A 22361-nucleotide genomic window follows, 5' to 3' on the forward strand; every position below is an offset into this window, starting at 1 on the left:
CATGAGGTGAGGAATAGTAAGGGCAACGTTCAGGATCTAGGTCAAGAATATTAGTGAGGGCCCCACCAATTCAAATTTAGGGTAACTTGCATGAAATCGAGAGGCAGGGACTACACAGGCTGTCTTTATTAGGAGTTGGGTTATATGAGCTCTGGGCCAGCTCCCATTCTCTGTGGCTATCCAGGCAAGCCATCTCACCTATTTAGCGTGGCTGGGTAGACCAAGGAAAGCACTGACAACTGGGTGCTTTTCATGGCTAATCCTGGCCTTGACTCACTCCGTGACCTCTCTTGGTGTGTTTCTTCAGCTGGAAAGTGAAGATAATAATAATGACCTATTTAACAAGGGGTGTTGTGTGGATTAACAGTTAATAACATGTTTCACCAGACAAGGTAGCATTGAGCTTGTAAATACTAATAGAAAGTTTCTCCATACTACAAAGTAAATTAGTACTTCTCTTGTAGAAAATCCAGTATGCCAAAACACAAACATACAAAGTCATTGAAATAAGTTTTTACTTGGTGGAAAAGAAACTTCATTTTCTAAAAGAACTCTCCACTACTTTCATCTTGATAATTGGTTCACCCTTGTGCACTTAAAAGCTTTTATAAAATGCATCTATACCTATTCTATTATTTCGGTGTTTAAGACTTAGAATACACTTTTTTATGCTTTGATAGGATTTGTCCCCAAAAATTCAACTAAGAATAATTATCATACAGTTTGTCACCCATATATATATATAATCACAAAGTATCTTCAAGTCAACTTATATACAGCTATCTGTTGTTTTGGTGGCTTCATTGTGAAGGACTCTGATATTACTTGGGGAAATTGTGTTAAACTTCATGAATTTGAGTTTATGCGTTACTTTCTACAGCTCTATAATATATCACATAATGTAATTGACTTCTAATAATTTAACATTGAGTCAGCTATCTGCAGGCAATATTATATGTGTCTGCCAAACTAATTCTCCGAACAAGTGGATTCTGTTTCCTTTGTGTTGACTTGTTTTATTACTCACAAAGATGAATAAAAGTCCCAAATATAAATGTAAAAGAACTATTAATTTGTTAAAAGAAAGTTGAAAGATACTGATAATCTCTAGCCACTAAAAAGTACTTGAATTCTGGAACTATTGTTGACATTACTAAGATGAGGTTAAATAGAAAGACAAAAATTATGCTGGTAAAGGAATCTGTAAATAGAAGCATTAAACATCTTATTTAGTAAGTTTTATTTCAATAATTTGAAAAACATAAAAAGGAATAACTAGACATTTAGTCGAAATTTTTCCCAGGGTATAGCCTAATGTTTTCTTACACTGCTATTAATAATTGCTTTCTTTTTGTAAATTTATGGTTATTTTAATGGTAATTTTGGAGAATTTATATAATATACACTTTATATGATCTTTGCAAATAAAGTGCTTCTAAATTCATTAGTTCACTTGATCTTTGTAAGTTTCCTGAGTGACACAGAGGGTACATATAATACTTTTCCTTTCTATAGAAGAAAAGCAAGACTCTCATGGTTCATGCAATTACTCAGTTTTTCATGTTTTTTCCAAAAAAAATTTTTGAAACCCTACTCACAGTCACACAATTAGTCAGAAATTATCCTGAAATTATCTTTGAAATGTCAACAAAGTCACCCTCACTATACCATATTGCTTTCTTTTTTTAGCCATATAGATTATCTTTGCTCATTCTTCAGTCCTTTTGGTCTGCTTCCAACTTCTTTCTACCACCTAACAAGATTAAGAGAGAAAGAAAAAAAATTGCCTTATATTGAGGTGGTAAGGAACTACTTGTTTTTATTTTTGTTGTCAGTTTATTAAAATGTGATACCTTGAATTAGATAATCAGTTTTCTAAACTCAACTTAATTTAAGATAAAAGGAGAAATTATAGGATATCTTTACTTCTCTCATACACAATGATTAGCTTTGAAAAGGGGAGTCTTGGGGTCAAGTGTTTGCAGATTAGCTTTGAAAAGAAGAGTCTTGGTCTTGATGTTGCGTGTTTGTGGAAAAGACTCTACCAGAGCCTGTATCTACCAGAGATACAATTTTGAAGTTAATTTCTGCCATGACCTAATTCTTAAACTTTGACTAAAAGTAATATTCCATTCCCATTAGGTGTGAAGCATGATAAAATAGAAATTGGCCTTACTTAAAATTACTCTGCTCCCCTGCCAAAAGAGTCCAATATTTTAACATTATTTTGGAATGAGTCTATATAAAATTAAAGAGGTGAGGATTGCTAGCAGAGGGCCTTCCTCAAGGACCACCATACAAATTTCATCACCCTAATCCTGGATGTGGGTGGTTGGGGAACATATTCATCCTATAGTTCAAAAGTATACATCTTAAAAAAAAAAAAGTATACATCTTAAAATAAAAGAATATCTGGCCCAAACTGTTGATAGTGTCAGTGCTAATAGTTGATAAATTCTGGTCTACAGTAAAAGAGATTCCAACATCTTTTTTTATTACTTAATAAGCTAATTTTAAAAAAAAAATAAAAAATATCCTCTCATATCTCTAGATATGAAACATATCTCTTGATAACCTGATTGTCTGATTTTAGTATTAATTTCTGTTTAAACTACAACTGTATGACATAGGTATTTCAGGTGGTTTTAGTCGTTAGGACACAAGTAGACAAATGCCATATTCATAAACTGGATATAACACCTCACTCATAGAATTCCTGAGTATTAGAGATAATAAAGGTAATGAGGAAATCATGTTTACATAAAGTACACAAAATATTATTATTCAGTGTACAAGGTCTTTTATCTTGTAATTAGTATTAGTATTTTACCTGCAGTTTACCCAGCTTTCAACAGATGTTGATGTTTTATTATAACACATGAAACATAATCTCACAAAAAACTAATGGGACTAAACCACGAACACATTCCATCTGATAAAAAATTTTTATTTAGAGGATCAGAGTGAGCATCAGATTATACTTCATAATAAAATCATATAACGTGAAAATTTGTCATGTTCTCTGTTACTTTGTATACTTTGTAAGAGTAGTACATGCCTGCTCTAGCTTTTACTGAGTTTCTTACTGCCGTACAGCAACAGTTTAAGTAATTTGAACACTAGATGCTACTCTTGTATTCTTACTTAAATAAACACAGTTGTACATTTCATTGTTTTTCAACAAATTGAGGCCAATGTTTAAACGTTTAATCAATGGTATTTTGTATGAACTTCTGACATGATAGCATTGTTTTTGTGATATACCAACAGAAGTGGAATATGCATCTAAAACATACTCAGGGCACACATAGACTGTGCAGCTACTATGACATTTACCACTAAAGTTTCTCATTTTCTTTCATATTGAAGGGCTGCTATAAATCAGTTTTAATTACACTTCCAAAACCTAAGGTAATATGCCTATCTGGGAAGGTCTTCTTTCTTCAAGTAAGGTTCAAGAAGAATTAGCTTTGCAGTGATTATTTTTCCCTGTTGGCCTAACAATCTTGAGAAAGAAGAACAAAGCTGGAGGCATCATATTCCCTGATTCCAAACTATACTACAAAGCTACAGTAGTCAAAACAGTATGGTACTGGTGCAATACAGACTCATTGATTAATGGAACTCATTGATAAATAGAGGGCTCAGTAATAAACCCACATTTATATGGTCAGTTAATCTATGATATAGGAGTCAAAAGTATACAATGGGGAAAGACAGCCTCTTCAATGAAAGTTTTGGGAAAATTTGGACAGCCACATGTGGAAGAATTAAACTAGTTTCTCATACCATGTATAAAAGTAAACTTAAAGTAGATTAAATGCATAAATGTAAATCTGAAATCATAAAACTAGAAGAAAACCTAGGCAGTACACTACTTGACATTGATCTTACTAATATTTGGGGAGATCTCTCTCCTCAGTCAAGGGAAACAAAAGAATAAATAAGACTATATCAAATTAAGAAGCTTTTGCACTGTGAAGGACACTATCAAAAAAATGAAAAGGCAGCCTACTGAATGGGAGAAGATATTCACCAATGATATATCTGTTTAGGCACTAATATCCAAAATATACAAATAAGGTGTACAACTCAGTGTCAGAGAAACAAAAACCTGTCTAGGAAATTGGCAGAGTACCTGAATAGACATTTATCCAACGAGGACGCACAGATGGCCAACAGACACATGAAAAGATGCTCAACATCAGTAATCATTGGGAAAAGACAAAGCACATTCACAATGAGATGTCACTTCACACCTGTCAGAATGGCTGTTAGCAAAAAGAAAACAAATAGAAGGTGTTGGCAAAGATATAGAGAAAAGGGAACATATACACAATGAAATATTACTCAAGCATAAGAAAGAATGACATCTTGGCATTTGTTACAAAATAGATGGATCTAGAGGATATTATGCTAAGTGACCCAGGTCTCTGGCATTGCAGGCAGATTCTTTACTAGCTGAGCCACAAGAGAAGCCTGCCATAAGAAAGACAAATATTGTAAGAACTCATGTATATGTGAAATCTAAGACAGAACAAAGCAGTATGAAAACTGACTCATATATACAGAACAGATAGTTGCCTGAGGGAAGAGAAGTTGGGCTGGGGGTTGAATGTTAAAGGGGATTAAGAAGTACAAACTTCAGTTATAAAATAAGCCATGGGAATGTAATATACAGCCTAAGAAATATGGTCAGTAATGTTGTAATAACTTTGGGACAGTTTATTACTAGATTTGTAGTAGTCATCCTTTTATAATGTGTGAAAATATAAAATTACTGCATAGTATACCTGAATCTAATAAAAAATAAAATAACAAAATAGAAAACAAAAATTGACTGCCATAGAAATTAGATAGGAATTTATCATTGATTTCATAACACATGAGTTTTAATGAGAACCAAGAAGAATAAGGGGGAGGTTGATCAGGGGATATGTCAAGAGAAGACATCTGGGTATAAGAGCAGGCAGAGGCATTATGACAGTACCAATCTGTGGGGATACCTGAATGGACAAAAAGAAGTGTGGAATGTGGAAAATATAGCAATAAATAATTATTTCACCATAATTTTGTTCATGGCATATGTGTGATGATTTGGGGTATAAAAACAACTATATCTTAAGTCATTTTTAAGTCTGTGAAAAATATCCCCTAAACATGTTATTGTAATGAATTACCAGGCAACTAAATTTAAAAAAAATTACAATAGAGCATCCTAAGAGAATGGAGAATGAGATACCTATAGATAATACCTATATAGGGAGAAGTAGAAATAGTAAATCTTGCCTGTGTCATAGTAACTGATATTTCTACTTTCAAATAATGTTTACTTTGACTAATCCAACTTTGAAAAAGTTGCAGAATTGGTTACTGTATATATGTTCAGCAATGCCTTGCATAATTTCAGGCATATGGAAGTTCACTAAACGTATCAGTTCAGTTCAGTTGTTTAGTTGTGTCTGACTCTTTGCGACCCCATGAATCGCAGCACGCCAGGCCTCCCTGCCCATCACCAACTCCTGGAGTTTACCCAAACTCATGTCCAGTGAGTCAGTGATGCCATCCAACCATCTCATCCTCTGTAGTCCCATTCTCCTCCTGTCCCCAATCCCTCCCAGCATCAGGGTCTTTTCCAATTAGTCAACACTTCGCATGAGGTGGCCAAAGTACTGGAGTTTCAGCTTCAGCATCATTCCTTCCAATGAACACCCAGGACTGATCTCCTTTAGAATGGACTGGTTGGATCTCCTTGCAGTCCAAGGGACTCTCAAGAGTCTTCTCCAACACCACAGTTCAAAAGCATCAATTCTTCGGCGATCAGCTTTCTTCACAATCCAACTCTCACATCCATACATGACCACTGGAAAAACTGTAGCCTTGACTAGATGGACCCTTGTTGGCAAAGTAATGTCTCTGCTTTTGTATATGCTATCTAGATTGGTCATAACTTTCCTTCCAAGGAGTAAGTGTTTGCTGAATGGATAAATGAATGAATGAATATATTAATTAGGTTATAGATTACATAAGCACATATGTGCCACAAATGTTAGCTAGTCATTATAGAGACCAAAATGTAACTTGGATTTTATATTTAGTAAAATATTATTAATTTTAAATGAGTCATGAGAGAGAAGAATTAATTCATAATAAATTTTAAGTTAACTGTAAAAAAAGGATAAATGAAATCTTCAGCTTTCCATGGATATGTGTTTCTCTTTAAGATGTCTATTTTTATTTTCTTCTGAGTGTGTTTTCAAGTTGAACTGTAGATTTTCTTTGCTATTTTAGATGAAAAATTTGCTGAGGCAAGAAAAAAAATAGGCTCTTTTCCCCTCATCTCAAAACCTTTTCCTGACAGTCCAAACAGAAGAAAATCAATTAACAAGTCCTTATTCCAGTCACAATACATAACTGTCTTAGGCATTTTGGAGACATTAAACATTAGATCCTCTGTTGGAGACATTAAACATTAGATCCTCTGTTAACTAGAAAGAACATTTATTTTTCTAATAATAAGTAAGTTATGAATGCATTGTTGGATCACTTTAATGAGCAAGAAGAAGTATGAAATCCATACTGTTCCTCCAGAGGTCTTTTTCTTACCAATTAGTTATTAAAATGTGAAACATACAATAAAATATAATAGAAATTATAACTAACCAAATCATATGAAAAAAATTTCAAAGATATAATGTATTTTTGACAATGTAAGAGTGAGATGGTTGGATGGCATCAGCGACTCAATGGACATGAGTTTGTGCAAACTCCAGGAGATAGTCAAGGACAGGGAAGCCTGGTGTGCTGCAGGCCATGGAGTCACAAGGAGTCAGACACGACTTAGCAACTGAAAAGCAAGCAACAAGACTAGTCTTAGAGAGTTTTTAACGTGACATATTATGTTTTTACTTCATAACTTTACTTATATTCTGTTATTTGAGGATGGAGGAATATATCAAATTCTGTTTAAAGCTTTCTTATCTTATACAGTGGATGTCATAAAGACAGTATTTTATTTTTTATTTTCATATATATGAATAATGCATTGTTAAGTAATAACTGTAATCAAAATGCAGAAATCTGTGGTTCCAAGATCTAAGATTTAATTCATTTTTTAGAATGTGTTAGAAAGTAAATTAAACATTCACATATATTTTATTATAGATAAATATGTAGATTAATTTAGTGGAATTTTTACATTTGTAACTCAGGAAGAAGTTTAGAAAGTTTAAAAGAAATAAGCTTTGAACCTATTGATTTTAGTACACAGTCCAAGAATTTTTCACAAATAATAGTTAAATTTATAATATAAATACATGGATGTTGAGAAATATTCCATAATTTGATTTTGAAAATTAAAGAAAGTTGAAATTAAAAAAAACCAAACATATCTATCCATTACTACTGTTTGGTCCTCCCGCTTTGGAGAATAAAATGCCACACTAAATTAACCCCTTCTATCACTAGCGCTCTCTTGGTATTGTACCTTTGTTTAGCTTCCCCAAATGAAAATCCAAATCAATAAAGACCTCATTCTAGAAAAGCTCCCGAAAGTACACAAGCATTAAGGAACAAAAATGGATTTTGCAAAATGCATGAAGTTATTTTTGAAAGTCTGTTTTATCTTTATCAATATATATACTTTATGATTATAGAATCATAGAATTTACAGCATTTAAAGGGACTTTAAAGATGGTCCAGGAAGATGCCACATGCTGTGGAGCAACTAAGCCCTGGTGCCACAACTACTGAGCTTGTGCTCTAGATCCTGGGCGCTGCATCTCCTGAGCTGACATGCTGCAGCTGCTGAATCCTGCATGCCCTAGATAGCCTGCGCTCTGCAACAAGAGAAGCCACCACAGATGAGAACACTGCACAATACAATGAAGGGTAGCCCTTGCTTGCTACAACTCGAGAAAAGCCCATGCATCAGTGAAGACCCAGCGCAGCCAAAAATAAATTAAAAAATATATATATATATAGTTAGAAAGGTGTATGATGTGTATCTGTGGAACATATTTCTTTGCACCTTGCTCCTATAATCCTTCAGTAGTGTGTCATAATGTATCACTAGGGCTTCTCAGGTGGCTGTAGCGATAAAGAACCCACCTGCCAACGCAGGAGAATTAAGAGACATGGGTTCAATCCCTGGGTCAGGAAGATCCCCTGGAGAAGGAAATGGCCACCCACTCCAGTATTCTTGCCTGGAGAATCCTATGGACAGTTAGGCCTGGTGAGCTACCATCCATAGGGTCGCAAAGAGTAGGACATGACTGAAGCGACTTAGCACACCCAGTGAATTGTATAGTTTAATGTTTGTAGGTTTTTAAAAGAAAGGATAATATTTGTGGAAGGAGAAATGGTAACTACAATGTCTCTTTTACCTAACAAGTCTCATTAGTCCATATTGTCCTAGGAATTTTTCCACAGATACTAGCATTTACCTGGTAGCAACTAACAGAATTCTCAGAAAAGTTTCTAGGAAAACATGTTTGTTGTTGTTTTAGTCACTAAGTTGTGTCTGACTCTTTGCGACCTCGTGAACTGTATCCCATGAGGCTCCTCTGTCTATGGGGCTTTCCAGATAAGAATACTGGAGTGGGTTGCCATTTGCTTCTCCAGGAGATTTTCCTGACCCAGGGATCGAACCTGCATCTCCTGCATTGGCAGGTGGATTCTTTCCCACTGAGCCATCAGGGAAGCGCTATATTATTTAATATAGGAAAACATAATTAGACTCAAATGTCCTAGTTTTAAAATAATTAAAAACTCAACAAAAATAGTTTTAACTAAATCTCAGTTGTTACCTACTGCTTCTTAATCTACCTGTGTTGTGTCTTCCAGGACTTAAGTGGCAGATTTTCCTTTATTAGGAGTCATTATTGAGTGGGGATCAGTTATATCTTCTTTGTTCAGTAAAGCAGCATGGTAAACTCAAGTCTGAAAGCTTGACTTTTTGCATTGATTATCCCTGCATGGGTGTGAGCACTTTTGCTAAAACATTGTAGGTTTATTTCCAGAGAGTAAAGTTTAACTTCCTCTAACTTCAGTCTCTGAGTATGATTGGGAGGGATTAAAAAAGGAGACCTCTTCCCAAATACAATTTTTTGCAGTGAAATGTACCCCCAACATGTTAAATATTACTAATTAGGTGACAATACTATGAAATTTTCCTCTCTCAAACATTCTTTACTTTTGCATGTGAATACTAGTGCTCGCCGCTCAGTCTTGCCCACCTCTTTGCAACCCCATGACCTGTAGCCTGCCAGGCTCCTCTGTCCATGGGATTTTTCAGGCAGGAATACTGGAGTGAGGTGCTGTGTCCTACTCCAGGGGATCTTCCCAACCCAGGAAGCAAACCTGCGTCTCTTGCATCTGCTGCATGGATACTTTACCACTGCACCACCTAGAAGCCCCTGTGAATACTTATGATCACTCACAGCCGGATGAGCTATCTTTTTGTTTTTACCTCTTGAAAATTTTAAATATATCTAAAGAAAACTATGGTAGTTTTTTCACATATGCATCAAAAGCTGTTGGAGGGAGGTTATTATGACACTGAAGTGATGGTTACTTTTTAGACATATGCAGACCAGTGTCAGAGACCAAATATTAGAACAAAAGATACTCGTATCTCCTATCACTTGGGAAGTTACAAGAGTTTGGAGGCTCCTGCCAGTAATTGGGGATAGAAACCAATAAATGTATTTTCTATAATCTCACAGGGTCTTCACATAGTAAGTACTATACAAGTCTTTGTTATGTAAGCAAGTAAGAAAGAACTATAGACTCTTTAGTGGGTATGGAAATTGCAGGGTAAGGTTAAATTATTTTCAATTTGTAACTGCTTATTTTTACAAAGAAGTGTTTCTCCCAAATTTCTAATGATTAAATGACTGAAGAGCACCATGCATGATCTTTGTGTTCAAAACTTGCTTCGTCAAAAGTTTTTCACCTTGGATTGTATACCATAGAGCTTTGAAAATTTTCAAGTAGAAAATACACCTTTGATAGTGTAGAACTGTAATCTTCTTATTTAAAAAAACCCTACCTGATTATCTGGGCTTGAATTGTAATTTTAAGTTTAGTTTTGTTATTTTACTTGATTTGCACTTTAAAATAACAGGGTGAATTTGAATATTCATAGGTACATTATTATCTGTGCCTCTTAAAAATAGTTGGAGTAACTTTTTTCCCTCGTAATCTGACCTGTCAATCACTCAGCAGCCCTCCCTGCCTCACTTTTCTGTGCCAAAATCTCCAGTTTCTGGGTTGTTTGGCTCTGAGTTAGCACTCAAAAGCTGAAATCCTACACTGAATAAATGGTCAATATTTATTTTATAAGTCTCCTGCTTTTATATCAGAATGGTGGATCATGTCATGCAGAAGTGAAATCTCGAGAGTGCTAATTAAATATCAAGAATTCAAACGTACATAAAATGCATTTTTCTAAATGGCGCGTTTCAGTTGGCCTCAGACTCCGGATTCAATACTTCAGAACCTCTTTGTCCATTCAGATGTCCAGGAAGTATTGATCTGTGACAGACCCATTAATAAGGTTTTAGCTGCCATGTGAGTTCTGAAAGGGCTATACAAGAGAACAGCAGCCACAACCCTGCATCTCATTCAGCCCAGAAGTTTGTGTTGCTTTTGTTCTTCAGCTCTCTGGAGACTGTTACCCACATAAAGCCAAAATATCCAAACAAGCCTACTTTAACGGGCTTCAGTTGTTGATTTGGAGTTAGTTTCCCTTACTTCATCATTTCTCAAAGGTACACATTGAAACACCATGAAATTGAATGAATGTGTTGCTCAATTTTGGTTAGAAGAGGTGGTTTACTTTAGGAGAAGTGGGGCCCAACTGGATCATAGTTAGAAGGATGTAAAAGTACATTAACGGCAGACTTGCCTGGGAAGTGGAATCGTAGCTTTTCAGTAAGAGGGTGTGTGTGTGTGGGCGCGTATTTGTGTGTGTGTTTGAATGTCTAAATCTTTGTTTTTGGAAATTAAAGGTAACTGTTAACTTACTACTGACTCAAATAATAATATGGTTAATCATAATCTGGTTAAGGTATTTATATTTAAACTTTAAGCATATTGTTACTTTACATTAAGTACCTTATGCATATATTTTTACAGAGAGAATGAGGATCTGGACCATAGTGATGGTTTCATACAGAATTTATATCCCTATATTGAAATAATAAACATGAGTTAGCCCTTATCAGTTGTATAGTTAACATAGTTTGGTGATGTATTCTCTGGTATTTATTTACTTTTTAAGATGTCAGCATAAAAATCAGATTTTCTGTTTTATTTATGCCGTTGGGGCCAGTGTGAGGAAAGCAGGAGAGACTCCATCCTGAAGCCTGTCATTCATCTTAAAGGCAGGATATGAAGTGGGCCTGAACCCTGCTCAAGAGTGAGGAAACCATTGCTAGTGAAAACCAGGTCTTCTGGAGAATTCCCTGCCTACAGTTTGCAAACAGAGATTGTAGTTGAGATCAGGCTGCCCCTGTTGGATTAACTGTGGAGACATCCCCCCTTGATGTACAATCATTGTTCCCCTTCTTTAACCTTAATTAATTGTTTGTTCTCCTAGCACCTACTTGTTGTAAAACTCAATCATGTACAACAAAGAGGTTGCTAACATGTAACCAGTCACGTAGTTCGGGGTATAAAACTGGGCCTCTCAGAAACATCTGGGTCCCTGTTGGGAACTGATTCAGCTTGGACCCACTGGCTTAATAAACTGTACTTGACTGTCTGAGTGTCCTCTGAGGTGTGTTTTGCAAATCTGGATTCCACAACAATGCTGTTATCAAATCTTTAGAAAATCCTCTCATTAACATGTAATATGGTTTCCATACTCTCTGTATATATATATGTAGTATATTTTATAAATGTAAATGTATATAGTTTTTTATAAAGTATAGGTAACTTGTCCAAAATTGTGTGAATGCCACTCAGCTGACAAAGTGGGAGGAGCACTTAGAAGTGGGTAAATTTGGGTTGCTAATCACAGTTTTGCTTCAGAGTGTTAGTGTAAATTTGTGTGTGCAATGCACAGTGAGGCCGAACAAACTGAAACCTCTGAGTTTGGAGCAGAGGAAGGTTTATTGTAGGGCCATGCAGGGAAGACAGGTGGCTCATGCCCTAAAAAGCCTCAGCTTCCCTGAGGGTTTCTGCAAGGCCAGGTGAGGAATGGGGAGTTGCAGGGGATATGATCAGTTGGGTCACAATTCTCCGATTCATGGATGCTGAGATGGTATCGCAGGGGTGAACTTTAACAAGTCCTTAGGCTCCAGGAGGCCTGGGGCTATGTCTTCATGGTCAACAATTAATTCACATCTTCCATTTGGTGGGAGGTTGTTTCACAACTGTAAAAAAAAATACAGGAAATGTGCATCAAATACTGTTATTCAATAGGTTCTTCAGAAAGTAGAGGGTTCCAGGAAGGCCCCTTAGGGTCCTCTTAATTACAGGCATGGCTGTTGACTTAGAGGATTTCATACATCAGGAGAACCATCACCATGACCATCTTTGTTCAGGTTCACTCTCTGTCTTTTTTTTTTTTTTTTTTTTAGTTTTTTTTTAGTTTTTTATTTTTTAAATTTTAAAATATTTAATTATTACATGCATTCCCAAACATGAACCCCCCTCCCACCTCCCTCCCCATAACATCTTTCTGGGTCATCCCCATGCACCAGCCCCAAGCATGCTGCATCCTGCGTCAGACATAGACTGGCGATTCAATTCACATGATATTATACATGTTAGAATGTCATTCTCCCAAATCATCCCACCCTCTCCCTCTCCCTCTGAGTCCAAAAGTCCGTTATACACATCTGTGTCTCTTTCCCTGTCTTGCATACAGGGTCGTCATTGCCATCTTCCTAAATTCCATATATATGTGTTAGTATACTGTATTGGTGTTTTTCTTTCTGGCTTACTTCACTCTGTATAATCGGCTCCAGTTTCATCCATCTCATCAGAACTGATTCAAATGAATTCTTTTTAACGGCTGAGTAATACTCCGTTGTGTATATGTACCACAGCTTGCTTATCCATTCATCTGCTGATGGACATCTAGGTTGTTTCCATGTCCTGGCTATTATAAACAGTGCTGCGATGAACATTGGGGTACATGTGTCTCTTTCAATTCTGGTTTCCTCGGTGTGTATGCCCAGAAGTGGGATTGCTGGGTCATAAGGTAGTTCTATTTGCAATTTTTTAAGGAATCTCCACACTGTTCTCCATAGTGGCTGTACTAGTTTGCATTCCCATCAACAGTGTAGGAGGGTTCCCTTTTCTCCACACCCTCTCCAGCATTTATTGCTTGCAGATTTTTGGATCGCAGCCATTCTGACTGGTGTGAAGTGGTACCTCATTGTGGTTTTGATTTGCATTTCTCTAATAATGAGTGATGTTGAGCATCTTTTCATGTGTTTGTTAGCCATCCGTATGTCTTCTTTACTCTCTGTCTGCACTGCCTTTCACATCTGACATCACACAGGGAAATTCTACCCATCTTTGTCTTTCAAAACCTGTTCCCCGTTAGATGCTTTTTCCAGCTTCTTGCCCGAACTGATCTCTCTCTCTCTTTTACAAATTGGTAGAACCATAATATGTTATCTCCTTGGACTGCAAGGAGATCTAACCAGTCAATCTTGAAGAAAATCAGTCCTAAATATTCACTGGAAGGACCGATGCTGAAGCTGAAACTCCAGTGTTTTGGCCACCTGATGGGAAGAACTGACTCACTGGAAAAGACCCTGATGCTGGAAAAGATTGAAGATGGGAGGAGAAGGGGACAACAGAGGATGAGATGGTTGGATGGCATCACCGACTCAATGGACATGAGTTTGGGTGAACTCCGGGAGTTGGTGATGGACAGGGAGGCCTGGCGTGCTGCAGTCCATGGGGTTGCAAGGAGTTGGACATGACTGAACGACTGAACTGAATAAATTAATACTGGAAATGTCTTACAAAATAACATAAGCAAACGTAACCATTAAAATACTTATCCATCCAACCACCTCTGAGACAGAATTGGATCCTGCTTAAATACTGTTATTGATAAGTTTAGAAAATTAGGACACATTTCATTTTAGTCTCTCAAAAGCCCAACTATTAAGAACTTCACATTCAAGTTACCCAAATTCTGTTACAAAGAAAGTCAGTACACTGCATAAGTGGAAACTTGCAAATTATTAAAGTCAAATATATTTTTCTTTGTATTAGCAAAACCACTTTACTTTCCCTAGAGAATGTCTACTTCTAGACCTCGAATATACCCCTTGTCTGAAAATGCAGAATATATTTGGCTGGTAAGCTGGTAGGATCTTTGCTCTGTGAGGAGGCATTTCCTGTCCTTCAGTATGGGAGCAGTGAGAGAAGAAGGGTGTCTACCTTACATGCACACACCACACACAGACACACACATACACAGACACCACACACACACTTCACACACACCACATACACACCGCACACACACCACATACACACACACACTGCACACACACCACATACACACACACACACCACATTTCACACACATATGTACTACACACACACACCACACATCACACACACATACACACACATACCACGCACACACACCGCACACTCCACACACACCCTTAAACATACTTCCCTGCCTTTATCTTTGCAAAGCCAGTCCAAGTTGTGAGGTGGGATGTAGGAATTAACATAGTCACTTTACACCTACAATATGTGTATTTACAAAATCATTTCTGGAGAAATAATAAAAAGATGGAAAAAGAATCCTAATAAATAATGTACTTTCCCATGATAAGGAATGCTCCTAACATCTTTTACTAGATAAATCAAGCTCACCAAATCACCCATGTTGTAGAATAGGTTACATTTTATTTTCACTCTAAAGAAATGCAGTTAAAGACAAATTACTATTTATCCTCAGTTCTTGATCAAACAAGTGGGATTAAACAGAAACTCTTTATTTGAATGGATGAAAGTGAATAGCTCTTTCAAATCAAATTAATGATTTTTTAAAAAAATCAAGTACTCTGTCCTATTAAAAACTCAAAAATGTATTTTAAAATTTTGGCTGAGAGAATGTTGTTTGTCTAATTTGAGTAGTTTTAATTAGGTTTTGTTTTTCTGAACCTTTATAGAAATGTTTCTGGCTCTGCCAATTTGTGCTGGTAAGTTTGGAGATTCTTTTTCCAAAAGAAAATCTGTCTTTGATTTTTATGAGTAAGCATTTTCCCAGGATTTGAAAAAGGACTCCAGTCGTACAACAAAATTACTTTGCAAGGAAAAATGAATACACTAGCAAATTAAGTCATTTCACAAACCAATAGGCTGAGAAAGCAGTTTTACTTCATTAACCATTTTATCTCATTAAGTTATTAGAAAGATTTGCTTTTGTGATTTAAAAACATAAGAGGAAGATATGTCTGAAAATTGTAGGGATCAGTTAAAATATAGTTCCCTTGAGGATTTTTAATTTTTAAAAAATAATACAGGATGGAAAACAATTTGTAGTTATCTAGCGCAATAAATAAATATCATGCCTTGCATGCCAGAATTTATATTTCTAGAAAAACTTTGAGGTATATGCACAACATATATGTACAAAAATATTTATTGTAAAATGACTGATAGAAACAAAATAATAGTTAAAAATGAAAAGTCAACCAAGAGGAGGAAGATGAAATATGTTATATTTATATGATAGGATATAGCATATCTGTTAAACTGAATGAACTAAAATTAATATATGAAGAATACATCTCAAAATATAATGATAAAATAATTAAAAAATGAGAAGATAATGCAAAATGTATTATACTATGTATGTTATACAACAAAACACAAAAATACTACATAATCTTCAAGAATACATATAAATGTACATGCAACTATGTTCAAAAGATTAAAATCATGTATACTAAGTTTGTGATAGTATTTATCTCTAGACATAAATGACTAGATTTGGAGGGAGAGACTTCAAATGTGTCTATAATATGTGTTAATGATTATATAAAAACAGATAAAGCAAGTTATTATAAATTATAAGATTTCTGGTTGGTGGGTAAATTATTATGCATGCTACTTTCTGCAAATATTTCTCTGTTTTGGATTTCTTGACAATAATCACAAGCAAACGCAGGAAGTACATTTAGTAAAATTTTAGTTACTGATATGAAGATAATCATCCCTTCTGTTGGTTATTTGATGTATTTGAATTAGTTCAGTTCAGTCACTCAGTAGTATCCGACTGTTTGCGACCCCATGAATCGCAGCATGCCAGGCCTCCCTGTCCATCACCAACCCCTGGAGTACACTCAAACTCACATCCATCGAATCGGTGATGCCATCCAGGCATCTCATCCTCTGTCGTCCCCTTCTCCTCCTGCCCCCAATCCCTCCCAGCATCAGAGTCTTTTCGAATGAGTTAAGTCTTCACATGAGGTGGCCAAAGTACTGGAGCTTCAGCTTTAGCATCATTCCTTCCAAAGAACACCCAGGGCTGATCTCCTCTAGAATGGACAGGTTGGATCTCCTTGCAGTCCAAGGGACCCTCGAGAGTCTTCTCCAACACCACAGTTCAAAACCATCAATTCTTTGGTGGTCAGCCTTCTTTGCAGTCCAGCTCTCACATCCATACATGACCACAGGAAAGACCATAGCCTTGACTAGACGGACCTTTGTTGGCAAAGTAATGTCTCTGGCTTTTCAATATGCTATCTAGGTTGGTCACAACTTTCCTTCCAAGGAGTAGGTGTCTTTTAATTTCATGGCTGCAGTCACCATCTACAGTGATTTTGGAGCCCCCCAAAATAAAGTCTGACACTATTTCTACTGTTTCCCCATCTGTTTCCCATGAAGTGATGGAACCGGATGCCATGATCTTCATTTTCTGAATGTTGAGCTTTAAGCCAACTTTTTCACTCTCCTCTTTCACTTTCATCAGGAGGCTTTTTAGTTCCTCTTCACTTTCTGCCATAAGGGTGGTGTCATCTGCTTATCTGAGGTTATTGATATTTCTCCCGGCAATCTTGATTCCAGCCTGTGCTTCTTCCAGTCCAGCGTTTCTCATGATATACTCTGCATAGAAGTTGAATAAGCAGCGTGACAATATACAGCCTTGATGCAGTCCTTTTCCTATTTGGAACCAGTCTGTTGCTCCATGTCCAGTTCTAACTGTTGCTTCCTGACCTGCATATAGGTTTCTCAAGAGGCAGGTCAGGTGGTCTGGTATTCCCATCTCTCAGAATTTTCCACAGTTTATTGTGATCCACACAGTCAAAGGCTTTGGCATAGTCAATAAAGCAGAAATAGATGTTTTTCTGGAACTCTCTGGCTTTTTCCATGATCCAGCAGATGTTAGCAATTTGATTTCTGGTTACTCTGCCTTTTCTAAAACCAGCTTGAACATCAGGAAGTTCACAGTTCATGTACTGCTGAAGCCCGGCTTGGAGAATTTTAAGCATTACTTTGCTAGTGTGTGAGATGAGTGCAATTGTGTGGTAGTTTGAGCATTTTTTGGCATTGCCTTTCTTTGGGATTGGAATGAAAACTGACCTTTTCCAGTCTTGTGGCCACTGCTGAGTTTTCCAAATTTGCTGGCATATTGAGTGCAGCACTTTCACAGCATCATCTTTCAGGATTTGAAATAGCTCAACTGGAATTCCATCTCCTCCACTAGCTTTGTTCATAGTGATGCTTTCTAAGACCCACTTGACTTCACATTCCAGGATGTCTGGCTCTAGGTGAGTGATCACACCATCATGATTATCTTCATCGTGAAGATCTTTTTTGTACAGTTCTGTATATTCTTGCCACCTCTTCTTAATATCTTCTGCTTCTGTTAGGTCCATACCATTTTCTGTCCTTTATCAAGACCATCTTTGCATGATGTTTCCTTGGTATCTCTAATTTTCTTAAAGAGATCTCTAGTCTTTCCCATTCTGTTGTTTTCCTCTATTTCTTTGCATTGATCACTGAGGAAGGCTTTCTTATCTCTTCTTGCTATTCTATGGAACTCTGCATTCAGATGCTTATATCTTTCCTTTTCTCCTTTGCTTTTTGCTTCTCTTCTTTTCACAGCTATTTGTAAGGCTCCCCAGACAGCCGTTTTGTTTTTTTTGCATTTCTTTTCCATGGGGCTGGTCTTGATCCCTGTCTCCTGTACAATGTCATGAACCTCATTCCATAGTTCATCAGGCACTCTATCTATCAGATCTAGGCCCTTAAATCTATTTCTCACTTCCACTATATAATCATAAGTGACTTGATTTAGGTCACATCTGAATGGTCTAGTGGTTCTCCCTACTTTCTTCAATTTAAATCTGAATTTGGCAATAAGGAGTTCATGATCTGAGCCACAGTCCATTTCCGGTCTTGTTTTTGCTGACTGTATAGAGCTTCTCCATCTTTGGCTGCAAAGAATATAATCAATCTGATTTCGATGTTGACCATCTGGTGATGTCCATGTGTAGAGTCTTCTCTTGTGTTGTTAGAAGAGGGTGTTTGCTATGACCAGTGTGTTCTTTTGGCAAAACTCTATTAGCCTTTGCCCTGCCTCATTCTGTATTCCAAGGCCAAATTTGCCTGTTACTCTAGGTGTTTCTTGACTTCCTACTTTTCATTTCAGTCCCCTATAATGAAAAGGACATCTTTTTGGGGTGTTAGTTCTAAAAGGTCTTGTAGGTCTTTATAGAACTGTTCAATTTCAGCTTCTTCAGCGTTACTGGTTCGGGCATAGACTTGGATAACTGTGATATTGAATGGTTTGCCTTGGAAACGAACAGAGATCATTCTGTCGTTTTTGAGATTGCATCCAAGTACTGTATTTCAGACTCTTTTGTTGACTATGATGGCTACTCCATTTCTTCTAAGGGATTCCTGCCCACAGTAGTAGATATAATGGTCATCTGAGTTAAATTCACCCATTCCAGTCCATTTTAGTTCGCTGATTCCTAGAATGTTGATATTCACTCTTGTCATCTCCTTTTTGACCACTTCCAATTTGCCTCGATTCATGGACCTAACATTCCAGGTTCCTATGCAATATTGCTCTTTACAGCATTGGACCTTGCTTCTATCACCAGGCACATCCACAACTGGGTATTGTTTTTGCTTTGTCTCCATCCCTTCATTCTTTCTGGAGTTATTTCTCCATGATCTCCAGTAGCATATTGGGCACCTACCAACCTGGGGAGTTCCTCTTTCAGTATCCTATCATTTTGCCTTTTCATACTGTTCATGGGGTTCTCAAGGCAAGAATACTGAAGTGGTTTGCCATTCCCTTCTCCAGTGGACCACGTTCTATCAGACCTCTCCATCATGACCCACCTGTCTTGGGCGGCCCCACAGGGCATGGCTTAGTTTCATTGAGTTAGACAAGGCTGTGGTCCATGTGATCCGATTGACTAGTTTTCTGTGATGATGGTTTCAGTGTGTCTGCCCCTGATGCCCTCTCACAACACTTACCATCTTACTTGGTTTTCTCTTACCTGGGACATGGGGTATCTCTTCATGGCTGCTCCAGCAAAGCGCAGCCACTCCTTCTTACCCTGGATGAGGGGTATCTCCTCACTGCCGCCCCTCCTGACCTTGAGCGTGGAGTGGCTCCTCTCGGCCCTCCTGCGTCCACACAGCCACCGCTCCTTGGATATTGAAAGGAATTTGAAGCTGATTGTCTAGCTTGTATGTGTTCAAGATCACAGCAGTTTTAAGCCTTTATCCAAGACTTCTAGATCTGAATTCATTAATGAGGGTACTGAGTTTAGTGGTGAAGCCAAAGGTAGATCCCCAAATTATTTGAAATGTTGACTGAAGTAAGATAATATTATAAGCCTTCACTTTATACAAATACACTGTTCTATATCAAGTCCAACTTACTGTTTGAGGAAACATTATATTTTTAGAAATCACCAAAATAGCTATTACTGTTTTGAGATGTCTATAGTGTTTAACCTTTTGTTTTTTTGTCTGTAAATTGATATTTAGAGTTTTCCACAAATTTTGGTTTGAAGCTAATTGAAATTTAACACACATGAAGTGTTGCCCTTCTGTGTTCTCCAGGCGCACATGGAGAGTTTTCAGTCTTTGTTACAAATATAATGCCTTCCTATTCCCCAGCTCCTGGAGCACAGTCCTTGTTTTAAAAGGTGATTTCCACTCCCGGCCACTGTCATGGAAGATGAAGAGATTATATCCTTTGGCTCAGATGCTAGCACATGTCTGAAGCTCCACTAATAATGAGCTCCACCAAAGTGTCATGGACTTTGAATATTGAACATGTGGCTCCGTGTAGGGTCAATGAAAGGGTAAGAATATTGTGGAAGGTTCAGTATACACTTTCGGTAGCAGCAAAACTTTCAGTAAAGCCTATAGCTGCAGCAAAAGTTGGCTGCATAATGCCAGTGACAGCAAGACCTTGGATGGTCCTGTTTATGAATCAAGTACTTTGCAATTATGTAAGCTAACTGAATAACTTTTCTGCTAAAATGACCCAGAGTTGCTATCTGTTGCTTTCAACCACAAAGTCTGATTGATTAAAATTCAATGTGAATGAAACCCCCTAAACAGTAATATACATATATTACTATAATATGTATAAACAGTGATACACATATATTACTGTAATATATATAAAGTTATATATATATAAGTTTTAAAAATTATGGCTATTTATGCACATTTTTGAAAAAAAAAAGGTAGAGAAAAGTAAAAATGTTGCTTTGAAATAGAATCTTGGGTACATAGTATATCAGTGGTTAAACAAACAGGTGTTACTACTGGTATCAAAAATTTTAATTCAATGCACAAATATGAATTCACTTATCACCAGGAATGCAACTACATTAAAAAAATTTTTTTTCTCATCTCTCTATGCTTAATAACCTTCAAATATCCCAGAGTACATTCATGGTATGAGATGGATGTGAAGGGGAAAGTTTTGAGCTGATCTTGTCACTTGGATGTCATAGCTAGAGCTGGAAACCCACTAAATAGCATAATGCCTTAAAATTTTAAAAAATAGAAAAATACATATTAGTTTCTCAATATCAGAAGAATTTTTAATTTGTCATTTAGTTACTAAAAGTATAATAGTTCCTGGAAAACTAAATATCTTTTATCCCTTAGAGTTCATAGCTAACATGTATAAGTCTCTAAATTTTTCAGACTTAATTTCATTTGTATCTAATCTCAGAGAAAAGGCAAATCATAGATAGGCTGATGTTCCAGTTTGTGTGGTGTCACTTATCATGGATTGAATTGTATCTTCCTAAAGTTCTTTTTTTTAATGTTTAACTAGTAATTAATTAATTACTAATTAATTTAGGCTGCACTGAGGCTTAGTTGTGGCTCCTGGGATCTTCATTGTGGCATGCCTACTAGCTGCAGTATGCGGGAACTAGTTCCCCAAGCAGGGATCAATCCTGAGACCCTGCCTTGGGGGCACAGAGTCGTATCCTGTGGACTACCAGGGAAGTACTTCCCTAAAATTCATGTTGAAAGCCTCATCACCAGGACTTCAGAATGTGACTGTAGGTAGAGACAGGGACTTTAAAGTGGTGATCAAGTTAAAATGGGGCTTTTAGTGTGGAACCTCATTCAGTTTGACTGGTGTCCCTATAAGAGGAAATTTGGACACTCAGATACACCAGGGATGAATTCACACAGAGGAAGGACATTGTGAGGACACAACAGCCATCAGCAAGCCATGGAGAGTCTTTAGGGTAAAGCAACTCTGCGAGTAAATTGATCTGGGACTTCTAGCCTCCAGAATTCTGAAAAAATGCATTTCTGCTGTTTAAACCACCCAGTCTGTAGTTTTTATTATGACAGCCCAAGGAAACTAATACATGAGGTTTCCAATGACTAATAAGATCCTGGAATAAATGATATTCAAATTGCTCTTTCTATCTGCTATAGAGTAAGGATTAAAAACTTGCAGACATATCAAGAAAGCAATTAAATAAATGGAATATGATAATTTTTTTTTCTAGCTTTTGATTCTTAAATATGTCTGTATATAGTGGCCAGTTCTCCTTTTCAGGAAAGATCAGGCTTCCATTTAGGGAATTAAGTCCTTTCTACTTTTTTATATTAATATGTCAGTTAGTTTGTAATATTATGTTGATTTAGATTATATACTTTTTGTTCTTTCATTGATGTTAATTTCCTTTGCTTAATAAAATAATGTTTATAACTGTCTGTCAGAACTGGTAAAAAAATTTAACCACCTAGGAAATAAGAACTAAATTTTTTACAGAAGTTGGTTGTAAAAGAAAAAAAAGCAATAAAGTGTAGTAGATTCATTGGGGAAATAAAAAAGAGAAATACAATTCTCTACT

The sequence above is a fragment of the Ovis canadensis genome, chromosome 9 (genome assembly GCF_042477335.2).
Source record: "Ovis canadensis isolate MfBH-ARS-UI-01 breed Bighorn chromosome 9, ARS-UI_OviCan_v2, whole genome shotgun sequence".
Taxonomy (NCBI): Eukaryota; Metazoa; Chordata; class Mammalia; order Artiodactyla; family Bovidae; genus Ovis; species Ovis canadensis.